We start from the raw sequence: 18,540 nt of genomic DNA, 5'->3' as shown, positions 1-18,540 counted from the left end.
ACATCAGAGAATTCCATCAGAAACAGAAACGGGAGCGGAAACGGCCACAATTCACCTTTGTTGTGTTGGAAGTGTTGGGATGCAACTCAATTTGCTGGGAGTTTGCATGGGGAAAGAGTAGACAGAGAGGGGAACTTCCATGCTTCCTAGACTGTCATTCTGACTAACCTGTGCTGAACTCCCTTCAGGTGCTAGACTCATATTCTTAGGGTTGCTGACCTCATTTTCTGCTCCTCCTTTCTTCTGCATCCCATCTTGGGACAGGAGAAATCTTTCCTTCGTCTCTCTCTCCTACACAGGTCAAAGAGCAAGCATGGCTCTTTGCACCTTCAACTTTAGTCAGTAGTGCAGTGGCAAATTCAGAAGTGCAGGTCCCTTCATGATAGTCACAGCCATGCCCTCTTCTGAGATTATAGAATAATCTGGCCAGGCTTGAATAGGGCTTTCTGTTTCTCTGTCACTGTCACCATTTGACTGTCCTTTCTGAGATGTTGCTTGAATTCCTGAATTTCAGTGTATCTACACAGGTGTCTCCTTTTGCGACCAAACTAATGTAGATGGGATACTACCATCGGTATTCACATTTTCCTCCTCCCCCTTTTTTCACTGCTGGGCTGAGAATGAGATCCTGGTTAATGCCTTCTCCCTCAACAACAGATGCCCCTAGGAGCCAATCAGCATGAAAGGGGAGTGTGCTAGCTACTGAGAAAAGTCTTCTCAATGGCTGACTCACCTCCTTTCACAGGCACCAATCAGCAGGAAAGGATAAGGAAGCATGTTAGAAGGCTCTTCTCAGTGGCTAACATGCTTCCCTTTCATGCTGATTGGCTCATAGGATGCTGGAGACATAGGAACTCTGCTGGGATCTGGCTCCCAAAAAAGTAAGGGGTCTAAGACCCCTCCCAAGACCCTGGACGACTACACCTAATTTCAGTTAGCCAGAAATAGGATCTTCCCTATCCAGGATGTATTTCTTACAATAAATGTAAGCTTTCTTGTTTTCTGAAACCCAGAGCCTCAGGATTTACCACACAGGAGCATTACTTTATACTAAAGACACTGCTTTTACCTCTGTTTTCTGTTTACACCGTCCACAGTAAGAGCTCAATACCAGTTGCAAACATGGTGTATTCTAATCAAACAGAGGGGAAGGATTAATCACACAGTTTCCTAATGACCATGCCCTATAATTTAACATTTCCATTCCCTCTGGTTGGTTGGCAACTGAGCATGCTCAGTTTGTTCTACCAGCTGCAGCAGGTTTCATTTAAAAAAAATAACAACCCGGAAATGCAATTATTTGTATTTTCACTTGTACATCACTGGTACAATACAGCAGTGTTGTGCTTTTGCGCACAAGTTAGGGGGAAAAGAAAAATAAGGCACCATTTGCAGCAACATAAAAAAGGCCAGCAGAATGGAGGAGAGCAGCCAGAAGTTGCTTGTCAGCCTACTGGAAATGAAATAAAAGAAGGGAGGAGGAGGGAGTGGGCGTGGAGACAAGAATGACTGACACACCCACTTAAAAGCATTGGAGCACAGCATCTGCAAGCACTAGAGATATGGAGTGAAGACTTTTTTCCTTTCCTTTTCGTATTATCAGAGGATTGGGTTAGTATGGATTTACAGGGGGGAAACCATGTGATAGCTTCTGTTTGCCAGTAGTGTCATGTGAACCATGCAAATTAAAAGGAGATGCGTGTAGGACCAAACACACAGTAAACCACAATGTAGATGAGCCTTCAGTGTAATTATATCCAGGGTAAAGTGCTCCTTCAATGGAGATCCTGTTACAGTACAGCTTCTGCCAGCATTCAACTCCAATGTAAACAAGTTGTGTGGGGGGCACAGACAGAACAAGAGATGCTAGAAGCATTGTCTGTGGTGTATTTCTCTCTAGTGTGGGAGACCAGGCCCTGGAAGAACCAGGTTCAAATCCCCACTCAGCCATGAACCTCACCAGGTGACCTTGGGTTGGCCAGCCTCTCAGCCTAACCTACCTCACAGGGTTATTGTGAGAATAAAATGGGGAGAGGGAGATCTATGTATGCCACCTTGAGATCCTTAGAGGAAAGGGGAGATACAAAAGTAATAACAAATACTAAGTCCACTGAACAATTTAAACTTGACACCAGAATCGTATTCTAATGCCACTCATCAGCCTCTGGAACACTTGAAATTGCAGTATTACTAATAAATAGCAGCTTGCCCTCTTCAAAGACAGATGATATTCCTCTGTGCCCTGGAAAACTACCTCCTCATGTGAAGAGGGAAACTTCAAACCCATTTAGTTACTGTAACCTCCCAGAGAGCTTCGGCTATGGGGCGGTATATAAATACAATGAATAAATAAATAAATAAATAAAATTTGGCCTTGGGCTGTTTCCACACTTGACTTCCCGCCTGCCACAGAGCAAGCCTGTTTGTCTTGGGAAACATTGACAGTGCAGCCTGGTTTAAATTCACTGCGGTTGGCTTTTCTTGATATTTTAATTGCTTTTCAGGCCTCATTTTGTTTCTTGGGATTCTTTCCTGGCAATTACAGATGGCTTTAACTCATCCTTTAATTTTATAATGGATTTCACCTTTTATTTGTAAGCCACCTTGGACACCATTCACAGAAAAGCTAGCAAGTTAAAAATGATAATAATAATATACTGAACTGAACTCTCCAAATCTCTCTATGCCCAATTCTGACAGTGGGACACCCAGAGATCAACACCCCACCACTACCTCACTTTCTATTCCACTCTGGAGTGTCCATTGTTGTTATGAGGACAACTTCCCATTTCTTAATTTTTGAAGGAGCATTATTTTATTTGTTGATATTTTTCCTGCTTTTGTCAACTGCTTTGAGCTATTTCAAAAAAGCAGTAAATGGATAGTTTTTGATTGATTTACAGCTGGTTTTCTTTATTAAATCAGGATGCCCCACATTATAGGCATATAGCACATTCCCCTTTGCCTCTCTGTAACTGTTGTGACAATTTGGATACCTCTGTCTGAGCCTCAGACACAGTGATGTAATAGATTGCATGCACAAGACAGTGCCTCTAAGCATGTCCACGATTCACATCCCTCACCCCAACAGCTTCCTACATCCCCAGGATTAAGAGTATAGGTGTCAGTGTCAGTGAAAAGGACTTTCATGTGCCCTTAAACTCTGCAACAGTTTTTGGGTTTTTAAAGAAACCCGTGGGAGAATGTTCTGGTTCAGTGCCCTCCTCCAAGCTTCTCCATTCCATTCCTCCTCTCATCTGGTTTTCCATTTATCTGTGTGTATATTTGTGGCCACTGAGCATGCCCAGTCTTCACTGGGCTGTTTAGGAAATCTCTCCTCCATTAGAGTCCCCCCCCTAAAGATTTCTGTACATCTCCAAACCCTGACGCTTCCTCAAGCCTACCAGTACCTCCTTCTTGGGCATCTCTTGGGTGGTGTCATTTTGGAGACATAAGCAATGGCATAATCATGCCTGATCATTGGAAAGAGAAAAGGCACAGCTGCTTTCTGAGTTTCGACCATCAGGTAGCATGTTGTCTTTCACTAGGAAGTAAAAGCCCTGAGATCAGGTTAGCAATGCTTCACGGAAGCTTGCCTGCAAGGGACATCTTTCATGCATCTGCTATGCATCCTTGATATTCTTCACCGCATTTTATAGTGCTCCTGTGGAGACCGCTGTATAGATTGTTGTCTGGTTATTTATTAGTTATGAGAGGTTATTGAACTGAACTGTATCATGAATTGTTGAAATGTCATAGTTCAGTTTTATGTATTGCTCTGTTGTCACTGATCTTGTTTTTGTTGAAATGTGTTTATTGAATGAATGATTATTGCACTGCACAGTAGTTATTTAATGAACGGTCACTACATTTGTATGAAATGCAGATCACTTATCTGTTATAGTTGTCTGCTTGAGTGTTGCTGTCATTTAGTCTGCTGTAACCTACACTGAGCACAATTTCATTTACTTATTATTTGATTTATATCCTGCCCTTCCTCCCAGCAGAAGCCCAGATTTTAGTTGTGGATTTTATTGTGGAAACTGGTGCATGAATAAAGTGAAAGTCTGATCTGGCATGACACTAGTAACAATTTAAGGACTAGAAGAAGTCATGAGGCTGGATGATGAAGATAACTATCATGCACTTCACTTACATTATTCCAGTAATCCTTAACAACAACCCTGTAAGATAGGGCAGTATAATTATCCATATATTGTACAATGGTGGGGAAGGGACTGAGCTTAAGAGAGAATAGTTTGTCTAAGTCAGAGACAGCTGTTGCTGAACTCCTAAGTCCTATCAGCCCCAGCTAGCATGCCCAATGGTCAGGGGCAGTGGGGGACCTGGATAATCACATGCATCCCATCCCTGGCTTAATGCCATCTGTGACAGTTTTATGACAGAGAGAACCACAGCTTGGTTTTGTAGCGACTGGGCAACTTGGGTGACTGAGTGATTATGCAAGAAGGCTTCTTGCGACAGATGTATAAGGATTTGTTCATGGAAATAAATAGCCCTGTAGAGAGAGAAGGCCCACCCACCTCAAGTTGCCAACACTGTTCACACAACTCAGGGGTTTCTTCCTCCGGTGGAGTAACTCTCACGCTAATTCCTGATTGGATTCTTAATTGGACTCAACAGGAAAAGCGATCTGGCTGACAATATTGCCCTCATTCAAACTCTAATCCATTTTGGACAGCTTAAGCAAACACCATAAATATTTAAATTAAATATAAGCTGCATCTGTGCCGTGATCTTAATTAAGAGTTAAGATGATGTTGTAAAGGAAAAATGTGTGGACGTTCCAAGCAGGCTTGATATCAAAGGTAAAGCCGCAGCGTCAGAGATGAGGAGCCATCGATTGCTGCAAGGATTTTAATCTACTGTTGCTGGCACAGTGAAGCCTTCTGTTTGATTTTCAAGAGGACTGCCTTGCAGAGATCTATAAACAAGCTGCAAGGGGTTTGGAGGGGTGGAGACACAGCTGTGAAATCAGAAAACTTTGGTTGGGCTCTGCTAGGAATGGGGGGGAAATCTGATTCAGTTCACAATTAGAAGTGAATCTACCTAATTTGCGGTTTCCAAAGCAGTGTGTGAACTGAAACTCAGTCATCCTTCAAAATTTGCACTTCTCTAACTTTTTTAACACAGTTCTCCAACCAAGTAATGTGTTCAAAAGCGCACTTACAATGTGCATAAAAATGCATATATTAGTGAAAACTGCTTGCAAAATGTTTATTTTAGGCAAAAGTGTATACAAAAATGTATATAATAGGAGAAATCCACACTAAGATGCTGAAGAATTTTCAAAGACTTTTAAAAAAATTCACAAACTGATGTGAAAATATCAAGATCTGAAGTTAAGATTGGAAAAAGGCGAAACTGAGAGAAATCAAAACTGACAGATTTGCCCATCCCTAGACTCTCATTTTCAATATGAATTCAAAGTGAATTTTGACTTTTCTACTGTGTTTATGTATATGGATATTGTTTATGTATTTTGCTTTGTAAATTAATTTGATATGTTTTTTATTGTGCCTTGTATATTCTATTGTAAACTGCTTTAAGATCTTTTAGATAGTAAGCAGTCTATAAATGGAAATAATAATAATAATAATATGGTCACTTTTGCAGGCTGTAACCCACTTCATTTATTTTATTTTTGCCTTCATAAACAAGCTTGCCACTTTTCTTTTCATCTGGCCTTCTGCAGTAGAGAGATTTGACAAAAGTGCCAAACGCTCTTTATTGGGGGGTGCGGGCAATGACCTAATCACTGCTTCCCCACTGGTGGGAGTGGTAAGCCAGTGGGGTAGAGTGGACAAAGTATCCAATATGAAGTGAGGAGACTTCAGTTCAAATTTCCACACAGCCCTGAAGGTCACTGATTGACTTTGGGCCAGTATGTTACGGAGCACAAATGTGAGATCCAACGTTTTTAAAGATGTTTTTGTTGTAATGTGTTTTAAAGTTTGTTTTTTATGATGTTTTAAAGTTTTTAGTGCTCTTGTTTGCTGCCCTGGGCTTCTGCCAGGAGGAAGAGTGGGATATAAATCAAATAATAAATAAATAAATAAAATAAAAATAAATATTTTCTGTCATGCTTTCCCCAACCTGGTGCTCTCCAAATATTTTGGACAATAACTGCCATGAGCCTCAAGTGAGCACGGCTGATGGGAGTTGTAGTTCAAAACATCTGGATGGCACCAGGTAGGGCAGCCGTTCCCAACCAGTGTGCCTCCAGATGTTGTTGGACCACAATTTCCATCTTTCCTGACAATTGGCAATGCTGGCTGAGGCTGATGGGAGTTGTGGTCCAACAACATCTGGAGGCACACTGGTTGGGAAAGGCTGAAGTAGGGGAAGTGTGAAGAACAGAACCAGTTTTTGATGGCTTTGTTTTCTATGCCTTCAAACCACTGCCAAGGCACAATGTCATGAAAGGCGTTCTAGGGAAAAGAGTTAAATGTAACTATGCTGCAAACAGGAAAACATTAGATAATGACAAATTGTGTGCCCTTGAGCACAGGAAGGAGAACTGGAACAATATACATGCTTTAATTAGTGAAACTTCTATTAGGGCAGATTGCAGCTCTTTAATACAATCCTTAATAGGCTAATGTTATTAATGGCTGAATACCAGGAAGGATAATATAGAACAGCTAAAGATCTCACAAAAAGGCTTAACTAGGGGCAAAATAGTTGGGTGATGGCCCTGAAAATAAACTGCTGCTGCAAATCATCAAAACTTGTTCCGCATTAATTAAAAAGGCACTCCTTGCCAGGATGGTCCTGGGAAATGGAAAATTTGCCCAGAGATTTCACAGGATGCTGTTGTTCCTAGCAGAGTATCAGCTTTGCATGCAAAAGGTTCTAGGTTCAATCCCTGGCATCTCCAGGTAGGGGCGAGAGAGACCCCTGTCTGAAATCCTGGAGAGCTGCTGCCAGTCTGTGTAGACAATAATGAACTGGATAGACCAGTGGTCTGACTCCATAGAAGGCATCTTCGTAGGGCTCTCTGGCTAGCAGGGAGAACACAGGAAATTGCCTTATATCAGGTGGTCACACCATTGGCCCATCACGCTCAGTACTGCCTACTCTGACTGGCAGCAGCTCTCCGGGATCTCTTTTCCCATTATCTCTTCCCTGGTCCTGGTTTCTGTGTTCCTATATTCCTTGATGGGAAGGATAGCTTTTATGTGACGCTGGAGCCCTCTGCAGGCATTCTGTTGACTCACATGGCATTCTGCCACGCCTGGCCCTCTCCTGCACGTTCCCATTCCCATCTTTTCAGCCCTCCATGAGTAGGAGGGTGAAGCTCTGAAGTGGTCAGCCTCCTCTGTTCATGGAGGGCTGAAAAGAAGAGAAAACTGACCCACCAGAAGGGGTGTGTGGTTGGTAGTGCTGCCCTGTTGTCCCTTGAGCAATGAGAACCTCACAGTTGCTTTTACCGGCCTTTATATTACTGTTTAATTGGTTTTATGTTGTATGCTTGTTTTAACAATAGTTGTTTGTTTTTATATTATATACCGCTTAGAGATTTTTAAAGTTTATCAGTACTTTTAAACAAATAAACATACACATACGCCTTGAGAACGGACCCAGGAACAGCTAAAGTGGCCACCTCAGAGAGACGGACAACAGCATCCTTGCATATCGATAGATTTTTGCTTTGGCCATCTCAAGATGTCCCAACAGTTAACAAAGTAGATGCGTTACTGGACATTACTTCTTTAACAGAAACTTTGGTACCAGAGGTAGGAATAGCAACGAAAGAATAGGGATAGGTTCCTACACCCGCTCATTGATGGTGGGGTTAGCTTCAACAGGGGCTTTAAAGGGTGCCTACCTGACACCTGCCCTCTCCCCCTCCTTCCACCTCCCCTCCATCTCCTCCTCTGAATCTTATTGGACCCTTCCTTCCCCCACCCTGGGAGAAAGCAAGAGATCTCTTTAATGCAAACACAGGCTTGTCAGTTTCACCCTAGCAAAGCAAACGCAAAGGCTACAAAATTTATCCATAGCAAAGCAAAGACACAACCTGGTCAGTTTCACCTTAAAGCAAAGGCACAAGCTTGAAAGTTTATCCATAGGGAAGCAAAGCTTATCAGTTTCACCTAAAAAAAGCCTTCCTTAAAAGGAGCTTTCTTCTTGGAGGATTCCTTAACTCTGTGTGTGTGTGTGTGTGTGTGTGTGTGTGTTACAACAGAGTGCATAAATAATTGGTCTGTTAATACTGATAGTTGAAAGAATAAAGCAACTTAAGGTTTATTACTACAAAGTTAAAGTCATACATGCTGAAGCAGCTATGTGGCCTGCACTCAGGGAGCTGTTACTAACTAACTGAGAATAAAGATTAAAAGAAGAGAGGGAGGGGAGGAGCAAAGCCTGCAAAAGCAACAAACACTTTAGAGGAGGAATCAGCAGAGGGAAGAATAGATCGCCTTTCTGTCTATAGCCCTCCACTGGTTCAGGTAACTTTTAATATGCATTGGTGCTTTACTCGCAACACACTTTTCTTTTGAGAAAAGACCAGAACCAGATGAGACCTCCTCAGGAGGAGAGGACCATCCTGCCAGTTGTTCCAGGGGAGTCTGTAGACACCAACAACCTGAATCCCTGCACGCCACCTGGGAAGATATCCTGCTTGAGGAGGCTGCAGATTCAAAAGACCCTGAGTGGTTCCCCCACCCAATTCCAAAGCTTCCAAGAACATCCCTGGGATCCGCGGGAGCAAAGATAAGAGTGTGTCCTAGCAGAAGGCCAGTACCAAATGCAGGCACCCACCTGGCAGCAGGATACGTCCCAGCCCTGAGTTCTACTTAGATGGGTGAAGCCACACCCAACGTGGCGTTCTGATGACTCTCCGGGAAGAGCTGGGGTAACAGACCTGGCCAGCTATAAAAGATATGCAGTAAGTGCCTGGTCATTGCTGCTGATGGAACAGATGGTCCTGCCTGGCTCTTTGTAACAGCTCTTCTGCTAGCTAGAACGGCTGGGCTACTGACCTAATGGACCACATCCTGCCAGTGTTGGTTTTGTTTGCATTAAATGTATTACCCGCCCTTCACCAGTAGGTCCCAGGGCAAGTCGCAACAATAAAAAAATACATAATTAAAAACAGCCCAAAACAAATTAACATTCACAACTAGAGAGGGTCCTATATATATCAAGCGTCAAAGGCCAGGGTAAAGGGGTGCACCTCCAGCATACAGCAAAACCGTACAGTGAAGGTGCCAGGAGCTCCTCTGGAAAGCTCATAAAAGTTCAGACAAAGCCCAAAGTGGATTCACTGCCCCACTGACACAGGAGCCAACAGGCTCCATTGCCCACAAACTTTGTGTTTCAACAAAGCATCAGGATATAAAGCCTGGTTCTTGCCATGCTAACCTGGATGTTCATATTCTCTCTAAAGCAGCAGCCTTCCCCGAGGGTGAGCTAATGCCACGTGTTTTCTCCTGCATAACGCAGCCATGCCAGCTGCCCCTGGATGTATTACCTGTCACATCATACCCTCTGCCCAAGCAGTGTGTCCTTCCCTTTGGGGCTTTTAGGGTTGTCCTCTGCAAAGCAAACGGGGCAGATGAACGGCACAGTCCCTGCACCTTGCGGGAAGCCTCCCCCTCTGCCTCCGCTTTAATTAGCATGCTGGTCCATTACTTCACACATCACCCCCAAGTAATTTTTAGCACTGCCATCCACTTCTCACTCCAGCGAGAGGGAAGGTTAATGAAAGATTCCATTGCTTTAACTCTGCGGTGCCCAGCAATGATGTGAGGCATGGGTTTATGAAAAGCAGAGGCATACACTGGCGGGGCTGGAAGGGTGCAGAAGGTCATCGCCAGGAGCCGCCGGCTGCAGTGAGACTGGATCCTCAGCAAGAAATGATCCTCAGCAACAATGAAGAAGCCTAAATTCGATAATCCAGATTTAAAGTAAAAGCAGGAAACTTGCATGGAGCTGCTGTCAGGACATATGCCCCTCTGGATCCAGCAAAGGCGCATCTAGGCCAGCATCCTTACAGCGGCCAACCAGCTGTCCATGGGAAGCCTGCAAGCCAAACCTGAGTGCATCAGGGCTCCCCCCAACTTGCAATTCCTGGCTACTGACAGTGGAGGTAGAATACAGCCATCGTGGCTAGCAGCCATGGATAGCCTTCATGATTTCGTCTCATCCCCTTTTAAAGCCATGCAAGCAGGTGGCCATCACTGCCTCTTGCGGGAGTGAATCCCCTAGTGCAACCATGTGAAGAAGTCCTTTCTTTCATCTGTCCTGAATTTTCCAATATTCAGCTTCATTGGATGACCCCACTGCAAAAAAACCTTTCTGTAGTCACTTTCTCCATACCAGGAATACTTTTATACACCTCAGATATCCACAAGGGGATCCTAAGCATAGAAGACAGTCCTGCCGGATCCACCAGGAGTGCCTTCTGCAACCTTCTGCAACCTCACCAAAATGAATGGAAGCTGCCTAACAGCGTGAATGAGCTCACCGTATGCTCAGAGGCACATGTTACCAAATTCTTCCAAGCTACACAGGAAGTGGGTTGGACTGTGAAAGACCAACCCAAATTGTGTTTGCATTTTAAAGATGTATTTATATTTTATTGTATATTTTAAATGTTTTATAGACTGTTTTCTTTTATCTGATGATTTGTCTTATTGGGTCTGTGGCCGTACAATAAATTGAAATTGTGTTTGCATTTTGACAAATTTGTAAGCATTGCTCCTGGCTGCCACTCATGTTAAGGGAAGATTCACAGCCAGAGTTCTCAGCTGATTGTTCCAATATCCCTCTAACTACAAATAAAATGAAACCACCCTGCCCACAGGGTGTTGCTGGAGAGGTGCAAAAATGCCCTGAGAAACTTTACTACTCAAATCAAAACTCTTTTCAGTTCCTAAGGATGTCAGTCCGCTTGAATCCAAACTGAAATTGTTTTATTTATTGTTTTGTTTTTTAAAGATTTCTGTCATGCCTAATTTCCCAGGGCAGTTCAAGGCAGTTAAGAAATCAATAACAGAACAATGTAAAACTGATGTAATGGGATCAAGCTGCCAAGCTGCCGCCCCCCACATTCTGTCAGCTCAGTTTTCACACCAGGTGAAGTGTCCACACAGTCTTTAAAGGGAGCCCTACAGAGACAGCATCACAGTGAGCTCATTGATGCTTGTGGGGTGGGAGGAACCGGCAGTGCCTCTATCATCCAGAGCCAGATGCTTCCTGGACTTGGACAGACCATGCACATGAATGAACAGAGCCTGCATTCATCAGGGGTGGGGGAAAAACTCAATTCAGTTCACATTTCAAGGCAGACCTATCCAGCTCGTACTTCCCGACACAATATGCAAAGCGAAATGCAGCCATCCTTTGAAATTCGCACTTGTTGAATTTTGCAGTGCAGTTCTCCAGCCAAGCAATGGGTACAAAAATGCATATATTAGGGCAAAGTGTGCATAAAAATGCATGTTTTCATGAAAATAACATAAACAAATGCATTATATTAGGGAAAATACGCTTTGCAAAAATGTGTGTGTTTGGCAAAATGGCACAGACTGTGGGGTGGACTGAATGAACAGCATACGTTGGCAAACCACGCTGCTGTTCTCAGTACACTATCTCTCAAGACATTGCGATCTGACCAGTGGAAAAACAGGATGTGGTTAACTTTATGGCTGTAAACGATACTGACATCTGTAGTGGTTAAATAACTGCCTGCATATTGCCACGTAGATAATGCTGTTGTACTATGTATGTACGTGATGTTATACAATAGTTAAAGGTCATAGGCTGTTTATGGAGAGAAAATAATCCACGCCTCCAAGCGGAGGTAAAATAAAAGCGGAGACGAGAATTACGAGGGGGGCTCCGAAATTGAACTCTGGTCTCACCGTGTCTCACTGTGTCGTGATATCTACATCTGGTGACCTCGACGTGATTCAGAACAAACACCCTCGTACCCACTGGCAGGATCAGCCAACGGTGCACCTCAGCGTACAGCTCCCATTCGTGAGTATGGGGGGGGAATTGTCAGCTCAGCAGAAGGTTCATGCACAAGAGCTACAAAAAATTTTAAAACAGGATACCTCAGCCTTTATAAGTCGTTCTCACATTGAATCATTGTTAAAAACAATTCAATGTCAATGTCCATGGTATCCAGAGCAAGGATCACTACGTCAGTCAGATTGGATAAAGATAGGGAGAAAATTACATGAAGAACCAAGAGCACCTATTCACCATCTCTTATTATGGCAAAAGTGTGCTGAGGCCATTAGTCATTTAGGGATAAAAGAGACATCGCTGTTTGCCAATTCTGACCAGAAAACTCCTCTTTATCCCCAACTTTCTTTACCTACACCTGAAAAGGATATTGAGAAATTTGTAAATGCTCCTCCATATAGCCCTCCAGTTCAACAAGAACAGGTTACTGGGAAGGTTAAAGCAGCCATAGCTCAGGCTGCAGCCTCAGGATTATTATCTATGGAAGAAATGGGAGACTGGGAGGGTACAATTTCAGCTTTTCCCGTTACATATCAGCCAGATCCTAATAATGCTAATAATCGCATAGCAACTTGGACAGCTCTTCCGTTTTCTGTTATTAGAGAAATAAATAAGGCAGTAAGAGAATATGGGATTACGGCTAATTATGTACAAGGGATGTTGGAAGGAGTAGCTACTGGATATAACATGATCCCTCAAGATTGGAAGGATCTCTTTAGGATGATTTTGACTCCTTCGCAATATGTAGTTTGGGACCAAGAATTTAGACATGCTGCTATAGCAGCTGGGGATGCTAATATCATTCCCGAGCAAATTTATGGGTCAGGTAATTTTGCTACCATAGCACAACAAGGGGTATTGCCTGAAGCCGCATTTCATCGAACTGCTGAGTGTATACAGAAAGCATTTAAAAAGGTGCCTGCTGGGAAAGAACCCTTACGTTCTTTTACGAATGTACGGCAGCAAGCAACAGAGCCCTATTTTCAGTTTGTTGACCGTTTGAAAGAGGCTCTGACGCGGCAGGTTGATAACCCTCAGGCACAAGGGGAATTATTGTTAAAATTAGCTTACGAGAATTCTAACACAGACTGTAAAAAGATTTTGAAAAACATTATTCATAGACCGCAATATGAATTGGGAGACATGATTCAAGCTTGTGCAGAGGTAGGTACACATGTTCATGCCATGACATTGTTAGCTGGGGCATTAAGACAGGGTAACAAACCTACAGGCAATTGTTTTAATTGTCAAAAGCCTGGTCATTTCAGAAGGGAATGTCGGGCTCCTGGCGGAGGAGCATTTAAAGGTGGGGGCACTGTTACAAACCGGCCAAAGAAAATCTGTCCGAAATGTAAAAAGGGTTATCATTGGGCTAATCAGTGTCGTTCAGCTCCCACTACCAATACCAATGTGTCTTCCCGTCCTATTGAGGGAAACTGAACTTGGGGCAGGCTTCCAGCCCCGAATCTCAAGGAAGTGTACCCACCCCTGCTACTCAAGGAAGCGCTGGAATTGATTTAATACATGCAGAGTCAAAAGATGTTCCTTTGCCTGGAGCAGTTCTTTTAATGCCTACCACACTCACTGGCCCTTTACCAGAAGGCACCGTAGGCCTTGTACTACCGCGATCCTCTGCTTCCAAGAATAATATAATGGTGGTACCTGGTGTTATTGATTCTGATTATCAGGGAATTATTTATATTCAGTATTGGAGTCACCTTCCCCTTCAGTTGAAGAAGGGAGATTCTTTTGCGCAACTATTGTTATTGCCATATCGTCTTTTCACATCGAACACTTCCTCCCAAAAACGTACTGGTGGATTCGGATCTACAAGGACGAAATCGCCGAGTGTGAGTATTTCAGGTAATCCTTTCCATCCACAGGTAGCTGCAGTACTGGCAGAAGTGACCAGGGAGAAACCGGTTCGTAAGTATTGTTTAAACAATGTTATTTTTGAAGGTATTATAGATTCTGGGGCAGATGTCACAGTAATTGCTGAACATAACTGGCCATCCTCTTGGCCAGTAGAAGTGGCCCCTTCTGTGTGGGGAGTGGGCGGAGCTCAGGATTCAAAACGGAGTAAGGATTGGATACAAGTTGTTGCTCTTGATGGTGATCGTATAGCCCACATTCGCCCTTGTATTTTGGACATTTCAGTAAATCTGTGGGGAAGGGATTTACTGGAGCAATTCCAGACCACCATTGTTATTAATGATTAGCCAACAAAAGGCAGCTCTTCCTTTACAATGGAAGACAGACATACCCATTTGGGTAGAACAATGGCCCTTACCCAAAGAAAAATTAGAAGCTCTGCACCAACTGGTAAAGGAGCAACTGGAAGCTGATCATATAGCAGAAAGTAATAGCCCTTATAACACCCCAGTGTTTGTGATTAAAAAGAAATCTGGAAAGTGGAGGCTCTTACATGATTTACGAGAAATAAATAAATTAATTGTGCCCATGGGTCCGCTACAATGTGGGACGCCCAATCCAAATTTAATTCCATATGACTATTCCTTAGCTATTATAGACCTGAAAGATTGCTTTTTCACAATACCGTTACAAGCGCAAGACGCACCGAAATTTGCGTTTACTGTTCCCGTATATAATAACTCTGGCCCTGCGCAACGATATCAATGGAAAGTGCTACCTCAGGGCATGTTAAATAGTCCAACCCTATGTCAACAGTTTGTAGACATGGCCCTGCGACCCTTTCGGGCTCAATACCCTACATTATTGGTCTACCATTATATGGATGACATCTTGGTGGCTGGGAGAACCCTCCCATCTATGTGGCAACAACACCTTACTGATCATTTGTCACAGTCAGGGTTGCAGATTGCCCCTGAAAAGGTACAACTCAAAGAACCATTTCTGTATTTAGGACATAAATTAATGCAATCCTACTCCACTCCTGTATTGCCCTGTCTTACTTTGTCAATGAAGCCAACTTATGTAGAACTACAACAATTCTTGGGTTCTATTAATTGGATTCGACCATATTGTAAACTTACCACTCAAGACATGGGGCCTTTATTTGAATGTTTAAAACAAGGACGTCAACCTGCAGATATTATTACTTTAACGAAACAGGCAAGGCAATCCCTAGAATTAGTTTCTACAACGTTAAAAGCTATTTGGGTGGATCGACAAATATTGAATAAACCACTGATTTTATTTGTTTTATTTGATGGAAGCCAACTTTTTGCTGCACTCACTCAGGAGTCAGGCTCCAATGCTACACATATAATAGAGTGGCTTTACTTAGCCCATACACCAAAGTCATCTATCACAACTTTGCCAATGCAAGCAGCAGAAATAATCCAAAAAGCACGATTACGATCAAGGCAATTATTAGGTATCGATCCGGTTGAAATTTCGTTGCCTCTTAAACTTTACACATGGGAAAATGCTGTTGCGCTTTCTGATGACCTTCAATGGGCTTTAGTCTCTTATTTGGGCACAATTTCATGTCGTTCCTCATCAGATCCACGGCTTCAAATTACACAAAAAATTCCTATCCAGTTTCAATCTGTAATCAGTTTACAACCCTTACCTGCGGTCACGGTCTATACTGATGGCAGTCCAACTAGAGGGGTTGTTGCATGGCACGAGCAGGGGGTTTGGAAGACAATTTTCACCTTACCCCAAACTTCCGCTCAGAGATCTGAGTTGGCCGCTGTTAGTATGGCGCTGTTGACTTTTGCAGATCAGGAGGTTAACATTATTACCGATAGTCTTTATGTTAAGAATGTTGTACTTGCATTACCCGGTAGTTATGTCTCTCCCATGCTGGACACTAATCTACTTGCTCTTATGCTTACACTTCAAAAACTCATACATACTCGGTCTTGTCGATTTGCTATATTTCATATTCGCAGTCATCAACCTTTCCCAGGATTGTTAACAGAAGGTAATCAATATGCTGATCAGGCTCTTCGTGCCCTCCTTTGCACACCCATAGAAAGTCATGCCCTTCATCATCAAAATGCTAAAGCACTCCAGAAGCAATTCCATCTTACTGCCCAGGAAGCCTCTGCCATTATTCAACAATGTCCCCAATGCACACAGTTAACTCTATCCCCAGAACCAGGAGTGAACCCACGAGGTCTCATAGTTAACCAGTTGTGGCAAATGGATGTTACACATTTTCCTACTTTCTCCCCATGGAAGTATTTGCATGTTACAGTAGATACATATTCCGGATACATATGGGTAACTCCTCAGAAAGGGGAAAAAACTAAGAATGTTATTAATCATGTCATTCGTTCTATTGCCATCATGGGCCAACCTCAGACGATAAAAACTGATAATGGTCCTGCATATGTTTCACAGCAATTTGCACAGTTTTGCACTAAGTGGTCCATTACACATTTGTTTGGTATTCCTTATAATTCTACAGGTCAAGCTGTCGTCGAACGTACCAATCGTACCCTTAAAGAGCATTTGCTTAAACAAAAACAAAAAGGAGGAGTACCACTGGGATTGGCCACCAAAGAGGAGTGGCTGGCACAAGTGTTGTTTACCATTAATCATTTAAATTTGTCTCAATCTCCCAATACTCATTTTTCCTTTTCTACTCGAGCGCAGCGGCATTTTCAGCAGTCGGAGTCTCTACCTGCCCCGCGGGTGCAGTTTCGGCAACTACCAAATCCAGAGTGGAAAGGCCCAGTTCCGCTTATAACGTGGGGTCGAGGTTACGCGGCTGTGTCTACGCCTGACGGTCCTGTGTGGGTACCTGCTAGGTGTATCCGGCCCTGGAAAGACGATGTCCTGGCACGATAATCTTAAGAATCCCATCCCTAATTTTTCTCTGCAACTTCAGGATACTGGGATGTCTTCCAGGAAGCGTGGTCGGAATGTTCCGCAACCTCCCGTGACTTGGGGCCAAATAAAGAACTTAGCAACACAAGCAGAAAAAGCAATGGAACAAGCCGGGGTGGACAAGACAACTGAGAATACCATTCTTGCTTTAATTGCGTCTTTAAATACAAATTCTATTTTTGTACTTTGCATTTGTTGGATTTTAGGAAGCGCCGGGGCTGACAGGTTGGGGCAGGAGTTGGGGATGCGGTTTCAACACAATATCTGGGTTCAGTTAGCAAGAATGACAAATGTGAGTGACTTTTGCATGACTGAACATGTACAGGAAATGGGTATGTTGGGAACATGTTTAATACCCGTATGCAAAGCACCTGGGGATATTGGGAACATTACAGGACTTGGGCGGTTCATGAATACTTCAGAGATTAAATATCATACTGTTTCGAATTGGGGAACTCCAACCTTCCAGCTGCCTGTTAATGCTTTTCAATTATTTACATCACATGTTGCAAATTCCATTAATAATACGTGTGCTCGGATGGTTAATTGTAGTCGACATAAGGTGCAGAAGGGATGTCTAAAGGTTGGGAGACCCACATGGAATTGTACACAGCACATTAACATATCCAGTATGTACGGACACATTCCTTTACCAGGTGGATGGTTTTGGACATGTGGAGAAACCACTTTTAATTATGTTCCCGCTAATATTTCTGATACCATCTGTTGCCTGAGTCGACTGGTTCCCATTTTCCTTCATAAAAGGGAGTTGCTAGCCCAACGTAGGAAAAGAGAAGCTGTTGCCATGCCGGCTGATTGTAATGACAAGGTGGAATTGCTTAATAAAGCAGAAAGTGTATCACTAGCCATCTCCCTTGTTGGACTTCCTGCATTGGCAGTAAGTAACAGCAATCAATTACATAAATTAGCCTGTAATTATGTTAAGATGATAAATGCCACCTCTCGAGCCATTGCTTTGTTAAATGAAGAGCAGGGTATATTAAGACATGCTATCTTGGATAATCGTGCAGCTATAGATTACCTGCTATTACAACATCAGTTGGGGTGCGAAACTATAAAGAATATGTGCTGTTTTAATTTAACTGACAACAGTTTTGAAATCAGAACACAGGTAAAAAACTTGAAGGATCTAGCTAATAACATTTTGCAGGACGCCCCTACAACTTGGTGGCAGTGGCTTTGGAGTTGGCTGCCCACTGGATGGCTAAGTCAGATTCTTAGATATGCTATTCTTTTACTCATTTTAAGTATAGGCTTATGCTGTTTTTTACAATACCTTTTCCAGACGTGTACACCTGTTGCTCCGCGACCATTACGTAGTAATTACTTTTTGCTAAAAAATAAAAAAGGGGGAGATGTGGGGTGGACTGAATGAACAGCATACGTTGGCAAACCACGCTGCTGTTCTCAGTACACTATCTCTCAAGACATTGCGATCTGACCAGTGGAAAAACAGGATGTGGTTAACTTTATGGCTGTAAACGATACTGACATCTGTAGTGGTTAAATAACTGCCTGCATATTGCCACGTAGATAATGCTGTTGTACTATGTATGTACGTGATGTTATACAATAGTTAAAGGTCATAGGCTGTTTATGGAGAGAAAATAATCCACGCCTCCAAGCGGAGGTAAAATAAAAGCGGAGACGAGAATTACGAGGGGGGCTCCGAAATTGAACTCTGGTCTC

At 43.1% G+C, this 18,540-nt stretch overlaps 1 protein-coding gene and 1 long non-coding RNA gene across 4 annotated transcripts in view; one reads left to right on the top strand and one right to left on the bottom strand.

Annotated features, from left to right (window-relative positions):
- HTR2C (5-hydroxytryptamine receptor 2C) overlaps positions 1-18,540 on the bottom strand; it is a 235,556-nt gene that overhangs the window by 57,253 nt on the left and 159,763 nt on the right. The window lies entirely within an intron of this gene.
- Positions 11,739-17,465, top strand: LOC133371267 (uncharacterized). Its single transcript, XR_009759290.1, has 3 exons — positions 11,739-12,015; positions 13,890-13,932; positions 16,597-17,465. It is a non-coding gene; the product is annotated as an uncharacterized LOC133371267 (long non-coding RNA).

Source organism: Rhineura floridana, chromosome 16, assembly GCF_030035675.1.
Source record: "Rhineura floridana isolate rRhiFlo1 chromosome 16, rRhiFlo1.hap2, whole genome shotgun sequence".
NCBI lineage: Eukaryota > Metazoa > Chordata > Lepidosauria > Squamata > Rhineuridae > Rhineura > Rhineura floridana.
The sequence above is the reverse complement of the archived record's forward strand: the minus strand, read 5'-3'. Positions and strand labels throughout refer to the sequence as shown.